This window comes from Macaca nemestrina, chromosome 11 (genome assembly GCF_043159975.1).
Source record: "Macaca nemestrina isolate mMacNem1 chromosome 11, mMacNem.hap1, whole genome shotgun sequence".
Taxonomy (NCBI): domain Eukaryota; kingdom Metazoa; phylum Chordata; class Mammalia; order Primates; family Cercopithecidae; genus Macaca; species Macaca nemestrina.
This window is the reverse complement of record NC_092135.1, coordinates 56768538-56782755: the sequence shown is the minus strand read 5'-3', so window position 1 is coordinate 56782755 and position 14218 is coordinate 56768538. Positions and strand designations below refer to the sequence as shown.

Sequence of the window (14218 nt, the reverse complement as noted above, 5' to 3'; positions counted from 1 at the left end):
TAAAACTAGAATAATGTTCACCGCAGTGTTATTTAAAATTCAGTAATAAGTAAATAGTTGAAAAAATTACGTTACACCTACAGGCTGGAAAATGAATTACATGCAATCACTAGAAATCATTTCTAGAAGAATGCATACTACTATAATACACTATGTGTGTACAAAAATATCAAGTTATACAACAAAAAGTATGGCATTTATTTAACATATGTATGTGAAAAGAAAAACACTTAAAGAAGACATATACCAAGTTTTGCTTTTGTTTTGAGACAGGCTGTCACTGTCACCCAGGTTGGAGTGCAGTGATGAGATCTCGGCTCACTGCAGCATCAACCTCCTAGGCTCAAGTGATCCTTCTACCTCAGCCTCACAAGTAACTGGGACCACAGGCACATACTACCACACCCAGCTATCAAATAATTTTGGTATTTTTTTGCAGACTTGGGGGGTCTTACTATGTTGCCCAGGCTGGTCTCAAACTCCTGGGCTCAAACAGTCCTCCCACTCTGGCCTCCCAAAGTGCTGGGATTTTAGGTGTGAATCACCACATTCAGCCACCAAGTTATTTTTAAGTTACTTTTGTCGTTTCTTTCTAAAAGTAATGGAGAGAAGGCTGCTGTGTGGAAAACCTTACAGAGAATTCTTCCAAGACAAAGAGTGTTGGATCTGACAAAGAAGAAACAGAATCAGTTGCTGTGAATCAGGCAGAGTGCACCCAAGGCTGGGCCAGGCCAGAGATGCACAGGACACGGCAGGCTGGCTGGTAGATGCCCTCAGGTCGGCTGTAATCCGAGATGAGCATCAAAAAGGTCAAGGCAATGGGTAAGGCAGTGGGTGTCAGTGCTAATATGTTTAATACAGACAGAAGGGTGGAATTAAGAGCTGTCTGGGGAAGCATCCTGAGAATCATAGGGTTTAAAGAACAGGAAAGATTTAAATGGAGGCAGGGAGGAGGAAGGGAGGCAAAATGAATGGAGACAGGTATAAGACTGCCCCTCTGCCTGGAAGGTTTCTCATTATCCCATTCCATAAAAACCCAGGGGAGATCTTAAGCAATGACAGCAATGTGGAGCCTCAGTTTGAAGTTTCCAAGAGTCCCGCCCTCAGGCAATGTGCTACAGGGAGGGGAAGGATTGCCTAATGGGATCTGGTTAGCCTCTAGCGCCAGATAACGCTGGAGTGGCTGATAACAGGAGTCTAGCTCAGGGTTTTCAAAGATGAAAGTTTTCACATTGGAATTTACACTCCACTGGTATAAAAAGTGCCTTTTACCAGAGAATAACACAAACACATGGTAACCATCCATTACACAGAAAGTTCAATGGCAATATAATAACCAACTCTCAGTTTCTAGCAATTTTCAACACACAACACTAAGCCCCCCCAGCCAGCCACCTTCAAGACTAGATCACATATGTAAATACAGAAAGAGCTACAGGACAACCTTATGCAAACACAGGGAATCCCCATCTCACTATAATAGCTGGGGGAGAATTAGTATTTGCTGAACACTTAACTAGACAAGGCATAGGTATCTTACACCCATTATCTCCTTTAATCCTCACAACAAACAAAGCAAAGAACAGCCCCATAAATGGCTAGTTTGGAAATGGCAAAAATTTAAATTCACACTCAGCTCTGTCTAGCTCCAAGCCTTCCATCTTTCCACTTTGGAGTGATGCTTCAAATGTTTCAACAAACTCAAAACAGGCTTAAATACACCTTTAGTATCACTGGTTTAAAAAGAAGAAATCAGATCAGTTCTTTCTCCTAACAGTAATTATTTTGTGAGATAATTCATACATGATGCCAAGATTGCAACTTTAAAACCTAAAGTATATTCTCAAATCCCAATGCAGTAAAGGTAACCATTTATGATTTGGCAAAATAGTATTACGATACCCACAAATAAATCAACTTGATTACAAAGTTTTAAAAAGTTGCAAATCAAAACTAACTCAACTTTTGGCAACATGAAGATCTCAAATTGAGACACGAACACCTAGATTTGATTCTTTTCATTCTCAGTGAGGACTAATCTACCTTGTACTCTTAAAATGTATCACTCTATGCAGGTGTGGTGGCTCACATCTGTAATCCCAGCACTTGGGGAAGCTAAGGGAGGAGGATGGCTTGCGCCTAAGGGCTGCAGACCAGCCTAGGCAAGTAGACACCCCATATCTACAAAAAATAAATAAAAGATTAGCAAGGTGTGGTGGTACTCGCTTATAGTCCTAGCTACTCAGGAGGCTAAGTCAGGAAAATTGCTTGACCCGCCCGAGTTGGAGGATGCAGTGAGCTATGAACCACTGCATTACAGCCTGGGCACCAGTGCAAGACCTTGTCTCTAAAAAATATAAAGAAAAAATAGTAAAATAAAATATATCACTCTATTCCTATATATCCCTTCTCCTCTGCTCCTATGCACCACCTCTCACCCCAAAAGAGATTCTTGCTTCTATAGTGAATTGCAAAACAATTCTATTATTCAGAAACCACAAAATAAAAAAGATTAGGATCCATTGATAGTTATAATCTCCATTACTCTGAGATAGAAATCCCTCCTGGAAAGTGAAAATCAGATATGTATAGTGCACTAGAGATACTAGTGCATTAGTGCATGGTCCAAACCATGAGAAAGGGTTTTCATATTAAAATGATTTAAATTTTTAAGTACTCTTTAAATGACCAGAGTGATAGTGTCAAATACACACTGTAGGTATTTGAAACCTCAGAACATACATTCATACAGAAGGCATTGAAATACTATTTGTTATGGAATAAAAGCAATTCAGGACAAAAGGTAATGTCCTCTCTTCAGACAAACCAGGAGATGACTTTAGAAATTAACTTTTTAAAAATTTAACAAGAAAATTTAAAGAGTTGAAAATTTGAGGGAGAGAAAGTTCGAGGGAGAGAATTCAGGACAAAAGGTAATGTCTTCTCTTCAGACAAACCAGAAGATGGCTTTAGAAATTAACTTTTTAAAAATTTAACAAGAAAATTTAAGAGTTGAAAGTTCAAGGGAGAGAAAGCCGATGCCCATGTTTTATTTCTTAAGAACAGAGGATTTCCCATTCCCACTGCTTCACCTGACTAGCCTTAAAAAACAATAAAAAATAAGGGCGGGCACAGTATTTCATGCCAGATCACTTGAGAGCAGGGGTACAAAACCAGCCTAGGCAACATGGCGAAACCCTGTCTCTACAAAAAATACAAAAATCAGCCGGGTGTGGTGGCATGCATCTGTAATCTCAGCAACTCAGGAAGCTGAGGTGGAAGAACTGCTTGAGCCTAGGAGGTCAAGACTGCAGTAAGCCGATCACACCATTGCACTCCTGCCTGACAGAACGAGATCCCGCCTCCAAAACAAACAAAACAAAACAACAACAACAACAACAAAACAACAACAACAAAACAATGCCAAGTGCTTTGCTGGGGTTAGGAGAACTGAACTGAAGTTTCAGTTCACCCACTTCCACATAGCCGCTGTGTGACTTTGGGAAGGCTGTCTGACTCCTTTCCTTGGCTGAAAACTGCTCATATTTACCTATACCTTAAAATGCTGTTATAAAGCTCAGAAGGCACATCTATTCCTTCAGACATACTTGCTAAGTATTTTCTCTCTGCCCTGATTCTAATGACAAGAGGTCATTCCACCCCCAGGAGTCTAGGAAGAGATGAGCATGAACGCAGCTCTGATGGAGAACACAAAAGTAAAGATGCCAGTGAAGTACAGTGAAGTAATCACAATGTTCCACAAAACAGCAGCTATTTAAAAGCTAAGGAGGACAACCACACAGCACCTGCGGAAACGCATGAAATACATTACACAGGCTGGGAGCAGTGGCTCGCGCCTCTAATCCCAGCACTTTGGGAAGCCAAGGCGGGCAGATCACAAGGTCAGGAGATAGAGACCATCCTGGCTAACACGGTGAAACCCCGTCTCTACTAAAAATACAAAAAAAAAAAAAAAAAAGAAAGAAAGAAAGAAAAAATTAGCTGGGCGTGGTGGCGGACGCCCGTAGTCCCACTACTCAGCAGGCTGAGATAGGAAAATGGCGTGAACTCGGGAGGCGGAACTTGTAGAGAGCCGAGACCATACCACTGCACTCCAGCGTGGGAGACACAGCGAGACTCTGTCTCAAAAAAAGAAAAAAAAGAAATACATTACACAGAAAAGCCTATAAGTACATGTATACCTTAGCTACAGTTATATATATATATATATATATATATTTTTTTTTTTTTTTTTTTTTGAGACGGAGTCTCGCTCTGTAGCCCAGGCTGGAGTGCAGTGGCCGGATCTGAGCTCACTGCAAGCTCCGCCTCCCGGGTTCACGCCATTCTCCTGCCTCAGCCTCCCAAGTAGCTGGGACTACAGGCGGCCGCCACCTCGCCCGGCTAGTAGGTTTTTTTTTTTTTTTTTTTTTTTTGTATTTTTTAGTAGAGACGGGGTTTCACCGGGTTAGCCAGGATGGTCTCGATCTCCTGACCTCGTGATCCGCCCGTCTCGGTCTCCCAAAGTGCTGGGATTACAGGCTTGAGCCACCGCGCCCAGCCTACAGCTATATATTTTTAAGGCATAGGCAAAGAAGAGAAGGGAAAGAAGGAAGATAATAAAATCATGGCTGCTGCATTTAAACACTTTTTTTTTTGAGACAGGGTATCAGTCTGTTGCCCAGGATGGAGTGCAGTGGTGTGATCACAGCTCACTGCAGCCTCTACCTCCCTGGGCTCAAGCCATCCACCCACCTCAGCCTACTGAGTAGATGAGATTACAGGTGCACGCCACCATGCCCAGCTAATTTTTGTATTTTTTCTAGAGATGAGGTCTCACTGTGTTGCCCAGGCTGGTCTCAAACTTCTGGGTTCAAGCTATCTGCCTGTCTCAGCCTCCCAAAGTGCTGGGATTACAGGCATGAGCCACCGCACCCAGCCTAAACGTATATTACTCTTTTCTCTCACTTTCCAAACTTTATATAACATCATTTAACATTTATAATTCTTAAAATATTTTAACTGATGTGAGAGCACAGATGGCGGAGTGATTAATTTTGACTGAAATAATGTATGTGAAAGGTGAAAACTCTAAAAACCCCCATGAATGAATGGTGTTATTGTCAGAGCATGAAATAATCTAGCATTATGCATAATACTATGACACTGCAGTAGCACAGGTTATTTTTATGTTCTGCCACTTGGTTTCCAGCTCACCTGAAAATGTATAGTGTTAGTCATTTCTTTACAATATTTTCTTTTATTTATTTATTTATTTTTGAGACAGAGTCTTGCTATCGCCCGGGCTGGAGTGCAGTGGCATGGTCTTGGCTCACTGCAAGCCTCCCGGGTTCACGCCATTCTCCTGTCTCAGCCTCCCGAGTAGTTGGGACTATGGGCGCCCGCCACCACACCCAGCTAATTTCTTTTTGTATTTTTAGTAGAGATGGGGTTTCACCGCATTGCATTAGCCAGGATGACCTCGTGATCCACCTGCCTTGTCCTGCCAAAGTGCTGGGATTACAGGCGTAAGCCACTGTGCCCAGCCTCTTATATATATACTTCTAAAGATATTCTATGCATATATATTCTTTGTTTAATAATATTCTTGGAAAATTTTCCTTAAGAGCACACATAAACCTACCTCATTCTTTTAACATCTGCATATCACCCCATCATATGGATGTACCAAAATTTACTTCATCAGGCTGTGCACTGTAAAAACGCATGAGTATGTTATTAATACTATGTATATATTATTTTTCCTCATATTTTTATTTTCTTTCCTAGCAAATTCTACATCTTCCTATCAAAACAGGAAATTTACATGTAAGTATTATTAATCAGTAACAGTGTAGTTTAATCCCTAAACTACCTTTGATATCTAGCCCTGATGTTTTTCTACTTTTTTTTTTTTTTTTTTTTTTTTTGATACAAGATCTGGCTCCGTCACCCAGGTTGGAGTGCAGTGGCGCGATCTCGGCTCACCACAACCTCCACCTCCCGGGCTCAAGCAATCCTCCCACCTCAGCCTCCTCACTAGCTGGGACTAGAGCCACCCGCCACTATGTCCATATAGTTTCTGTATTTTTTGTAGAGAAGAGGGTTTGCCATGTTGCCCAGGCTGTTCTCGAACTCCTGAGCTTGGGCAATCTACCCACCCTGGCCTCCCAAAGCGCTGGGATTACAGGTGTGAGCCACAGCACCCAGCCCCTAACCCTAAATTCTCCAGCAAAGTACACAAGGCCCACCAGCAAGTTCACACTTACCAGGCTCTCTAGGTTAATTTCCTAGGAATTCCTGCTTCACACTATTCCATCCAGCCAATCCCTGACTGTGTATAGTCCTCCTAAATACTCCACCCATTGCTCATGCCGTTGCTTTGGCTACAACCCATCCCACCTTGCTTGCTTAAGTGAATTCTTACTCAATCCCTCAAGACAGAGCTTAGACATAACCTCCTCCCGGAAGGCTCTCCCAACCCTCCAGGCAGAGGAAATGCTCCTGTGCTCTGCTCCAGCCTCAACCTGGGTCTTGGCACTTAACCTCCTCAGGACAAATTCTTGTGTCAGCCTCGCCCACTAGATTTTAAGTTCCTCCAGGATAGAAAGCACATGTTATTCATCCTTTTAACTGCCTACAGTTTGATACAATTTGGTTCCTGTTGAATCAAACAAGGAGGGAACTTCTGAACATCTATTATGTGCTAGGAGCTACTCTAAAAGTACTGTACAAACATTATTTCTCACCTTGTAAAATGATCCCCATTTTGGCTGGGCGCAGTGGCTCACGCCTGTAATCCCAGCACTTTGGGAGGCCGAGGCGGGCGGATCACGAGGTCAGGAGTTCAAGACCAGCCTTGCCAACATAGTGAAACCCCATCTCTACTAAAAATACAAAAAATTAGCTGGGCATGGTGGTGGGGGCCTGTAATCCTAGCTACTCAGGAGGTTGAGGCAGGAGAATTGCTTGAACCCAGGAGGCAGAGGTTGCAGTGAGCCAAGATTGTGCCACTGCACTCTAGCCCCTGTGACAGTGTGAGACTCCGTCTTTAAAAACAACAACAAAAAAAATCCCCATTTTACAGATGAAGAAACTAAGGCCATGAAGAAATTTATCCAAGGGCATTAGAGGATGGCTGGAATTTGAAACCAAGTCTACTTTACTCCAGAATCACTGATCTTTCCGTTATGCTGTTCCGATGCATGTTTTTATGCTGAAAGTTAATATGCTGTCCTAAGGGACTTGACATCTTCATAATTATTATGGATAATCTAAGGGCACGACAGTCTCCCAAAAAGTCAGTCAAAAATAATCTAAAATGTAGGACTAAAATGGCTGAAAACAAAAAAGTTCTTTTTTTTTTTTTTTTTGAGACTGAGTCTTGCTCTGTTGCCCAAGCTGGAGTGCAGTGGCACAATCACGGCTCACTGCAGCCTCGATCTTGCAGGCTCAAGCGATTCTCCCACCTCAGGCTTCCAAGTGGCTGGGACTACAGGCATGAGCCACCACGTTCAGCTGATTTTCTTTTTTCTTTTTTTTTTTTTAACTTTTAGTAGAGATGAGATCTCACTACGTTGCCAGGCTGCTCTCAAACTCCTGAGCTCAAGCAATCCTCCCACCTCAGCCTCCTACAGTGCTGGGACTACAGGCGTGAGCCACCGTGCCTGGCCTGAATTGCTAAACTTAAATGCCTGTTCCCAAATCATGGTGGAGCCAGGTGAGATCCCAAAGTACTGAAATTATAGGCATGAGCCACCTTGCTCAGGGCCCCCCTAAAAAGTATTATAAACAGGCAAATTCTGCCAACAGCATCCATAAATCTGCATTTAGCATCCTCAGGGGGTGTCTTTGAGGGGCCATTCAAAATGAACAGGACGTGCAGTCTCAGCAGCTGCAATAGTGAGGCTTATTTCCCCTGCTGTGCTGTCCCTGTGAACACTGTCAGCTATGGCCCACATTTCTCTCCCCATCCTGCAACTCCACAGTCCCCATACCACTCACTAAAATTGACCTTTGGACCAGGACCCCTAAAGGATCTACGAAATAACCAATTTGGGTCAGATATAGTCGCCCCAGGAAATGCCTATTAGGAAGCTGATAGTGAGAGTGGGCAAGGAGTGGGTGAGGAGGGCAGCACCACAGGAGGCGGCAGGGATCCAGTCAGCCTGCCATGAGACCTGAGGCAGCATGGGTCCAGTCAGCCTGCCATGAGACCTGGGGGGAGGTACAGAGGCTCACCTGCAAAAACCCATGAGGTAGGAAGAAAGAATGCCTGCTCCCTCTTAAGGCCTTCAAGAGGGCTGAATTAGACTAGCACTTAGCACACAGCCTGGCCTAGAGTGAGGGCTCAATTGGCTCCTGTTAAGTGACTGAACAAACCAATCAGTGAGCAAGCCGACTTCCTCCTGTGTCCTCCCCAACAGGATGGGGACTAAGGAAAAGAAGCTGGGAGCTGGGAAGCCCTGTCATTGCAACAGGAAGTAGTAATGGCATTTAGCAAAGGTGGAGGGGAAAACAAAGGAAGATACTCCTCTCTCTCACGTCGGAAAAATGAACTAATCAGCAGCAAGCAGTTAATGAACCCAAACCTTGCTTACTCGGAGAGACAAGCAAAAATTATCCCAAGGGTAGCAAGATACCAACAAAAAAGACACACAAGTTGAAAACAAAACGAAAACACTTTATCTTTTTTTTTTTTTTTTGAGATAGGGTCTTGCCTATCACTCGGGCTGGAATACAGTGGCCCGATCTTGGCTCACTGCAACCTCCAACTCCCAGGTTCAAGCAATTCTCCCGGCCTCAGACTCCTGAGTAGCTGGGATTACAGGCACCCACCACCACGCCTGGCTAATTTTTGTATTTTTTAGGAGAGATGGGGTTTCGCCATGTTGGCCAGGCTGGTCTTGAACTCCTGACCTCAGGTGATCTGCCTACCTCAGCCTCCCAAAGTGCTGGGATTATACTTGTGAGCCACCACACCTGGCCACTTTTTCTTGATAACCATCAACCACAACCACACAAAAATTCCCTCCAACTCTGGAGGAAAATTAGAGTAAAGTAGGTAATGTAAAGCAATGCACACGATCAACCCTAAATACACTCTCTAGCTGAATAAGTAGGCACTTATAATGTGTGCTGAATGAACCAGGCAGACGCCCAGCCTTCACCTTCCCGCCCAAGATTCAGAGTGGCACTAGCTCAAGTCCAGGTGTTCTGATTTTATCCACTCCATTCCCAAAACTACCTTCCCACATTCCAAATTCACAGAAAGCAGCTCAGGGAGGCTGTGTAACCTGTCTAGGGTCACAGTGGGGTAAAGGAACTAAACTGGGACCTAATCCCAGTCTGTCTGGCTTCAAAGCTTCTACTCCTGAGAAAAAGACATGCATGACAGAGGGGAAGGGGAAGCTAGGCTGGTTAGGACTAATTATAAGCAAATGGTCTAATGAATGAGTGATTGGATTTACAACCCGGATTTCAAGGAATTGAGTACTTTTCAGTGACTTCTTTTTTTCTTCTTTTTTTTTTTTTTTTTTTTTTTTTGAGGCAGGGTCTCGCTCTGTCACACAGGCTGGAGTGCAGTGGCGTGATCACAGCTCACTGTAGCCTTGAACTCCTGGGCTCAAGTGATGCTCCTACCCCAGCCTCCCAAGTAGCTGGAACTACAGGTGTGTGCCACCACAGCCAGCTAACTTTTGTATTTTTTGTAGAGATGGGGTTCTGCCATGTCGCCCAGGCTGGGAGCTCAAGCAATCCACCCACCTCAGCCTCCCAAATTGCTGGGATCACAGGCATGAGCCACCGTACCCAGCCTTCAGTGACTTTTTTTTTTTTTTTTTTGGAGACGGAGTGTTGCTCTGTCTCTGAGGCTGGAGGGCAGTGGTGCAATCTCGGCTCACTGCAACCTCCACCTCTTGGGTTCGAGCGATTCTCCTGCCTCAGCCTCCTGAGTTACTAGTATCACGGGCACCTACGACGACGCCTGGCTATTATTTGTTTTTTTTTTTTTTTTTTTTTTTTTTTTAGTGGAGACAGGGTTTCCCCATGTTGGCCAGTGACTTCTTAATCAGTAACAACCTAGGCCACTCCTCGGCAAACCAAGAACCTCAGGCTATCCCTCCTCATTCTCCATGTCCCCGGTTCCCTCTTCCAGCCTCTTTTTAATACATGAGAAAAGTACTCAGAATCAAGCTTCACTAGAAATCTCTTGCCAAATGTCCACTTAAGACAAAAGAACAAACCTAATTTTGAGGACTTGTTATTTTTGAGTGTTAATTCAAAAAACTAAAAAGCATCCTTGGCAGAATTAAATATGAATGTACACAGGTTCCTTTTTTTTTTGAGACGGAGTCTCGCTCTGTCGCCCAGGCTGGAGTGCAGTGGCGCGATCTCGGCTCACTGCAAGCTCCGCCTCCCGGGTTCACGCCATTCTCCTGCCTCAGCCTCCCGAGTAGCTGGGACTACAGGCGCCCACAACCGCGCCCGGCTAATTTTTTGTATTTTTAGTAGAGACGGGGTTTCACCGTGGTCTCGATGTCCTGACCTTGTGATCCGCCCGCCTCGGCCTCCCAAAGTGCTGGGATTACAGGCGTGAGCCACCGCGCCCGGCCTTCAGGTTCCTAAAAGCAAGCAATTTTCTCAGATGCTGCTTTTTACCAGAGATCAACATCCTATTCTTTGAGGAGTTATCAAAAGCTCCCTGAAGGAAGTGAAATTTACAAGACAGCCTAGGCCATTGGGAAAGCCAAACATTTCTCAAAAGTGAGAACCTGTCTCTCTCTCTCTCTCTCTCTCTCTCAACTCAGGAGCTTGACATAAGTGCAGATCCCCAAACCCCATCAAAGGCCTACTGAAGCACCTCCTGGGGGCAGGGCCTGGAAATCTGCATTCCGAATTAAGTGACCCAGATGATGCTTAGGCATTACCCATGCCCTCCTATAAATTCTAAGTCCATGGCTACCAGGAGGTATATCATTAGCTTAAAGGAGTTTCTACAAGAATGCCAAATTTCCAACCACTGACTGGGCATTTCCAACTGGGTATCCCAGATGGCCCCCAAACTCTGCCCCTCCCCTCCCGAGAGAGTGCTGTTACAGTATCGTTCATCATCCATACCTTGTTGCCACACCTGGAAACTCTACCTTCAGTAAGCTGCTAAGTATTCCTTTTCTAACCTGAAAGAAGCTTCCATTTCATCCCAGTCCAAAAATCATACACCATGCGCACTCCTTCTTCATGTTCTCATTCCCTCTTGTTAAGTAAAATTGATAGGGAGCCACTGATTTGGACTGACCTCCTGCACTAGGATCCAACAGATCAACCCAAATGAAGTCATTCATGCAAAGCTTCCACATCACCAAACCAAAACCTGAGCTGTTTGCTTACAAGATCTGACCCTCTAAGCAAACAGGAGAGAAATAATAGTCAAATCTCCAAACAGGACAGTTTTCAAAAAGCACGAGATTCACGACAACCAATCCAAAGGGGGCCCAGTCAGCTGGGTGCGGTGGCTCATGCCTATGATCGCAGCACTTTGGGAGGCCAAGGCAGGTAGATCACAAGGTCAGGAGTTCAAGACCAGCCTGGCCACATGGTGAAACCCGGTCTCTACTAAAAATACAAAAATTAGCCAAGCGCGGTGGCACATGCCTATAATCCCAGCTACTTGGGAGGCTGAGGCAGGAGAATTGCTTGAACCTGGGAGGTGGAGGTTACAGTGAGCTGAGATCATACCACTGCACTCCAGCCTGGGCGACAGAGCAAGACTCTGTCTTGAAAGAAAAGGGAAAAAAAGGGGGGAGGGTGCCCAGTCAACTAGAGTTGGCAAAAATAAGGAGATCCCCTTTGCTTTAACCCACACAAGGAAAGTAACCTGAAGTAATAACCTGAGGTTAGCCAGTCCACCTTTGGCGCTGTGCTATCTCTGTGCTCCTGCTCAAGCTGCCTTATAGAACCCACTGTTCAGTCATCCCTGCAGAGTGCCCATCTATTTTGTAGTCTGGGTGCTGTCTAGTTCATTAACCCCTAAAAAATGACAATTAAATCTCTAAAGCTTCATTTGTTCAAATTTTGTTCTTTGACATCTTGTTCTAAAAACTGTGGTGGGCACGGGACAGTAAACCCAAGTTCAATCCTGGCTGAACTAGGTTACTTTGAGTCTGTTTCCTTTGCTGCAAAATGAGGATGAAAACAGCATCCTATGAAAAGTTTTTCTGTGAAGATTACATGAGCTAATGTACCTTCACCTTAAGTGCACACACTCAAAGGTATTCAACTGGCATTACTTCTCTTCCTCCCACTAATTCAGACCTCAAACATCATCTCTCACCTGACCTACTTCAAAAGCCTAAGAGAGAGCTCTGCAGCCCATCTGTCCCCACGCCAGTCTCTCCTCCACACCACCGCTGCCAAAGCTTTTCTCCAACACACAGATCTGATTACATCATCTCCCTGCTGAAAAACCTTTGACAGCTAGCTATCACTTGCTTACAGGATCAAGTCCACACTTCTTAGCCTGGCATGCAAGGCCTTTGCAATCTGGCTCTCTTCTCCCTGCCACTGTACCCAAACCGTCTGTTCTAGTAATAACACCCCAAACACCACTTGTATTTTCATGCTACCCAGCCTCTGCTTCTTGTGCTCCTTTTCTCTAGAGAGCCTCTCACCCTCTTTCCCACCTGGCAAAGTCCTAGGCATCCTTCACCTCCTCCCCCTCCTCCCTGAAGCTTTCCCCAGCCACTGTCAACTCCTCCTCCTCCCCTACTCCTCCTCTTTCCGCACTCCCTAACACCTTGCAGGTACTGTGTGTGCACTTGTCTCCTTAGACTGAGACACAGCACTGGGCCTCAAACCCTGAAGGACACAATGACCAGCTCTCAAGAAACATTTGTTGGAAAAATTAATACAAGACCTCCACCACCCGTTGACAAATGAAAATAGTTTCTAATTTGTCAAATAGTTACCACCTTCATGGTAACTTTTTATCTTTAAAAAACTCATAAGGAAATTCTATTTGTTGAGTTGGCTAACACTACTCTTATGAAGGAAGCAAGAAAGCCCTGTGAAGAAGGTAAAGTCTCTTTACATTTTCCACTGGCTTAGGTCTCAATCACTGTCCTAGAAATGGCATCTCTTTTTCCATGATGGAAGGGGGAACTAACACCCTTTGATTCCTCCTGGCTTAGCTTTTGATATGTAGAGTTGGGACAGTTACAGGGGTCCTGTTTCGCTGAAGCAAAACATTTCAGAAAGGAAGAGATAAACAAAACTTTGTAATGGTAGAGGAAAAGTGTAAAAAGCTCAAGTACCACTTGACTTGAAAGTCTGTAGGGAATCAAGTTCATTCTCAGGAACAGGTACTATCTGGGAAGGAGCAGTGTGAGTCCTTGCCCAGCTGAGATCTTTTCTTGTCCAAGCCAGATTCAAAGCCAAATGGCCCAAGACTTGGAAACAGCTGATGATAGAAGACAACACTTTTTGGTTTACCAATAAATGGCAAGAATGCAAGGCCCATAGATATCTAGGCAATCTCCAAACTGTTCCTTCACTTCTGTTCAAAACTTAGGATATATTAATTCCACCTTCGCGTGCATCTTTAATAGGCACAAAGGTAATAAGGAGAATCCCCATTTCTCCGTTGTGAGGATCTTGAAGGAAGCACTGACCACCCTCTTCTCTAGAAAAGCCTGCTCTCATGTTGGTAGTATTTATTTCATAAATGAATATGCATGTATGACTTGAGCACAGTACAACAGACTTACTCCATCTAAATAAAGTGTATTGTTCTAAACCATACTCAAGCAAAACATTACATAAGTCTGAGGAGCTTCACATGTTTTCACAGTCTTAGAAAAAAAATTTATTTTTTAAATACTGATTTTCATAAAAACCAGAGTTTGTTAGCAATATTTTTGTGCCAATAATAAAATACCATTTTTGACTCTTATTTGTCCTTTATATATCACCATCTAAAACTGTCCTACTTGTTAGTTCAAAACATTTCTTATAGGCATATAATTGTTTTAATGTAAGCAACCAACTCCCATACAGATTATCTTGAAATCAAGAACTTATCTGGACTTCTGTAACAAGTACCTTAAAATTTACAATTTTTAAAACACTCAGAACAATTAAAAACTTAAATTTAACAACTGATCCAGAATGTTAAATAAAATATGGTAAGGACTGGATGTAGTGGCTCAAGCCTGTACTCCCC

At 43.9% G+C, this 14218-nt stretch overlaps 1 protein-coding gene across 9 annotated transcripts in view; it reads right to left on the bottom strand.

Annotated features, from left to right (window-relative positions):
• LOC105493193 (tetratricopeptide repeat, ankyrin repeat and coiled-coil containing 1) overlaps nucleotides 1–14218 on the bottom strand; it is a 263922-nt gene that overhangs the window by 235194 nt on the left and 14510 nt on the right. The window lies entirely within an intron of this gene.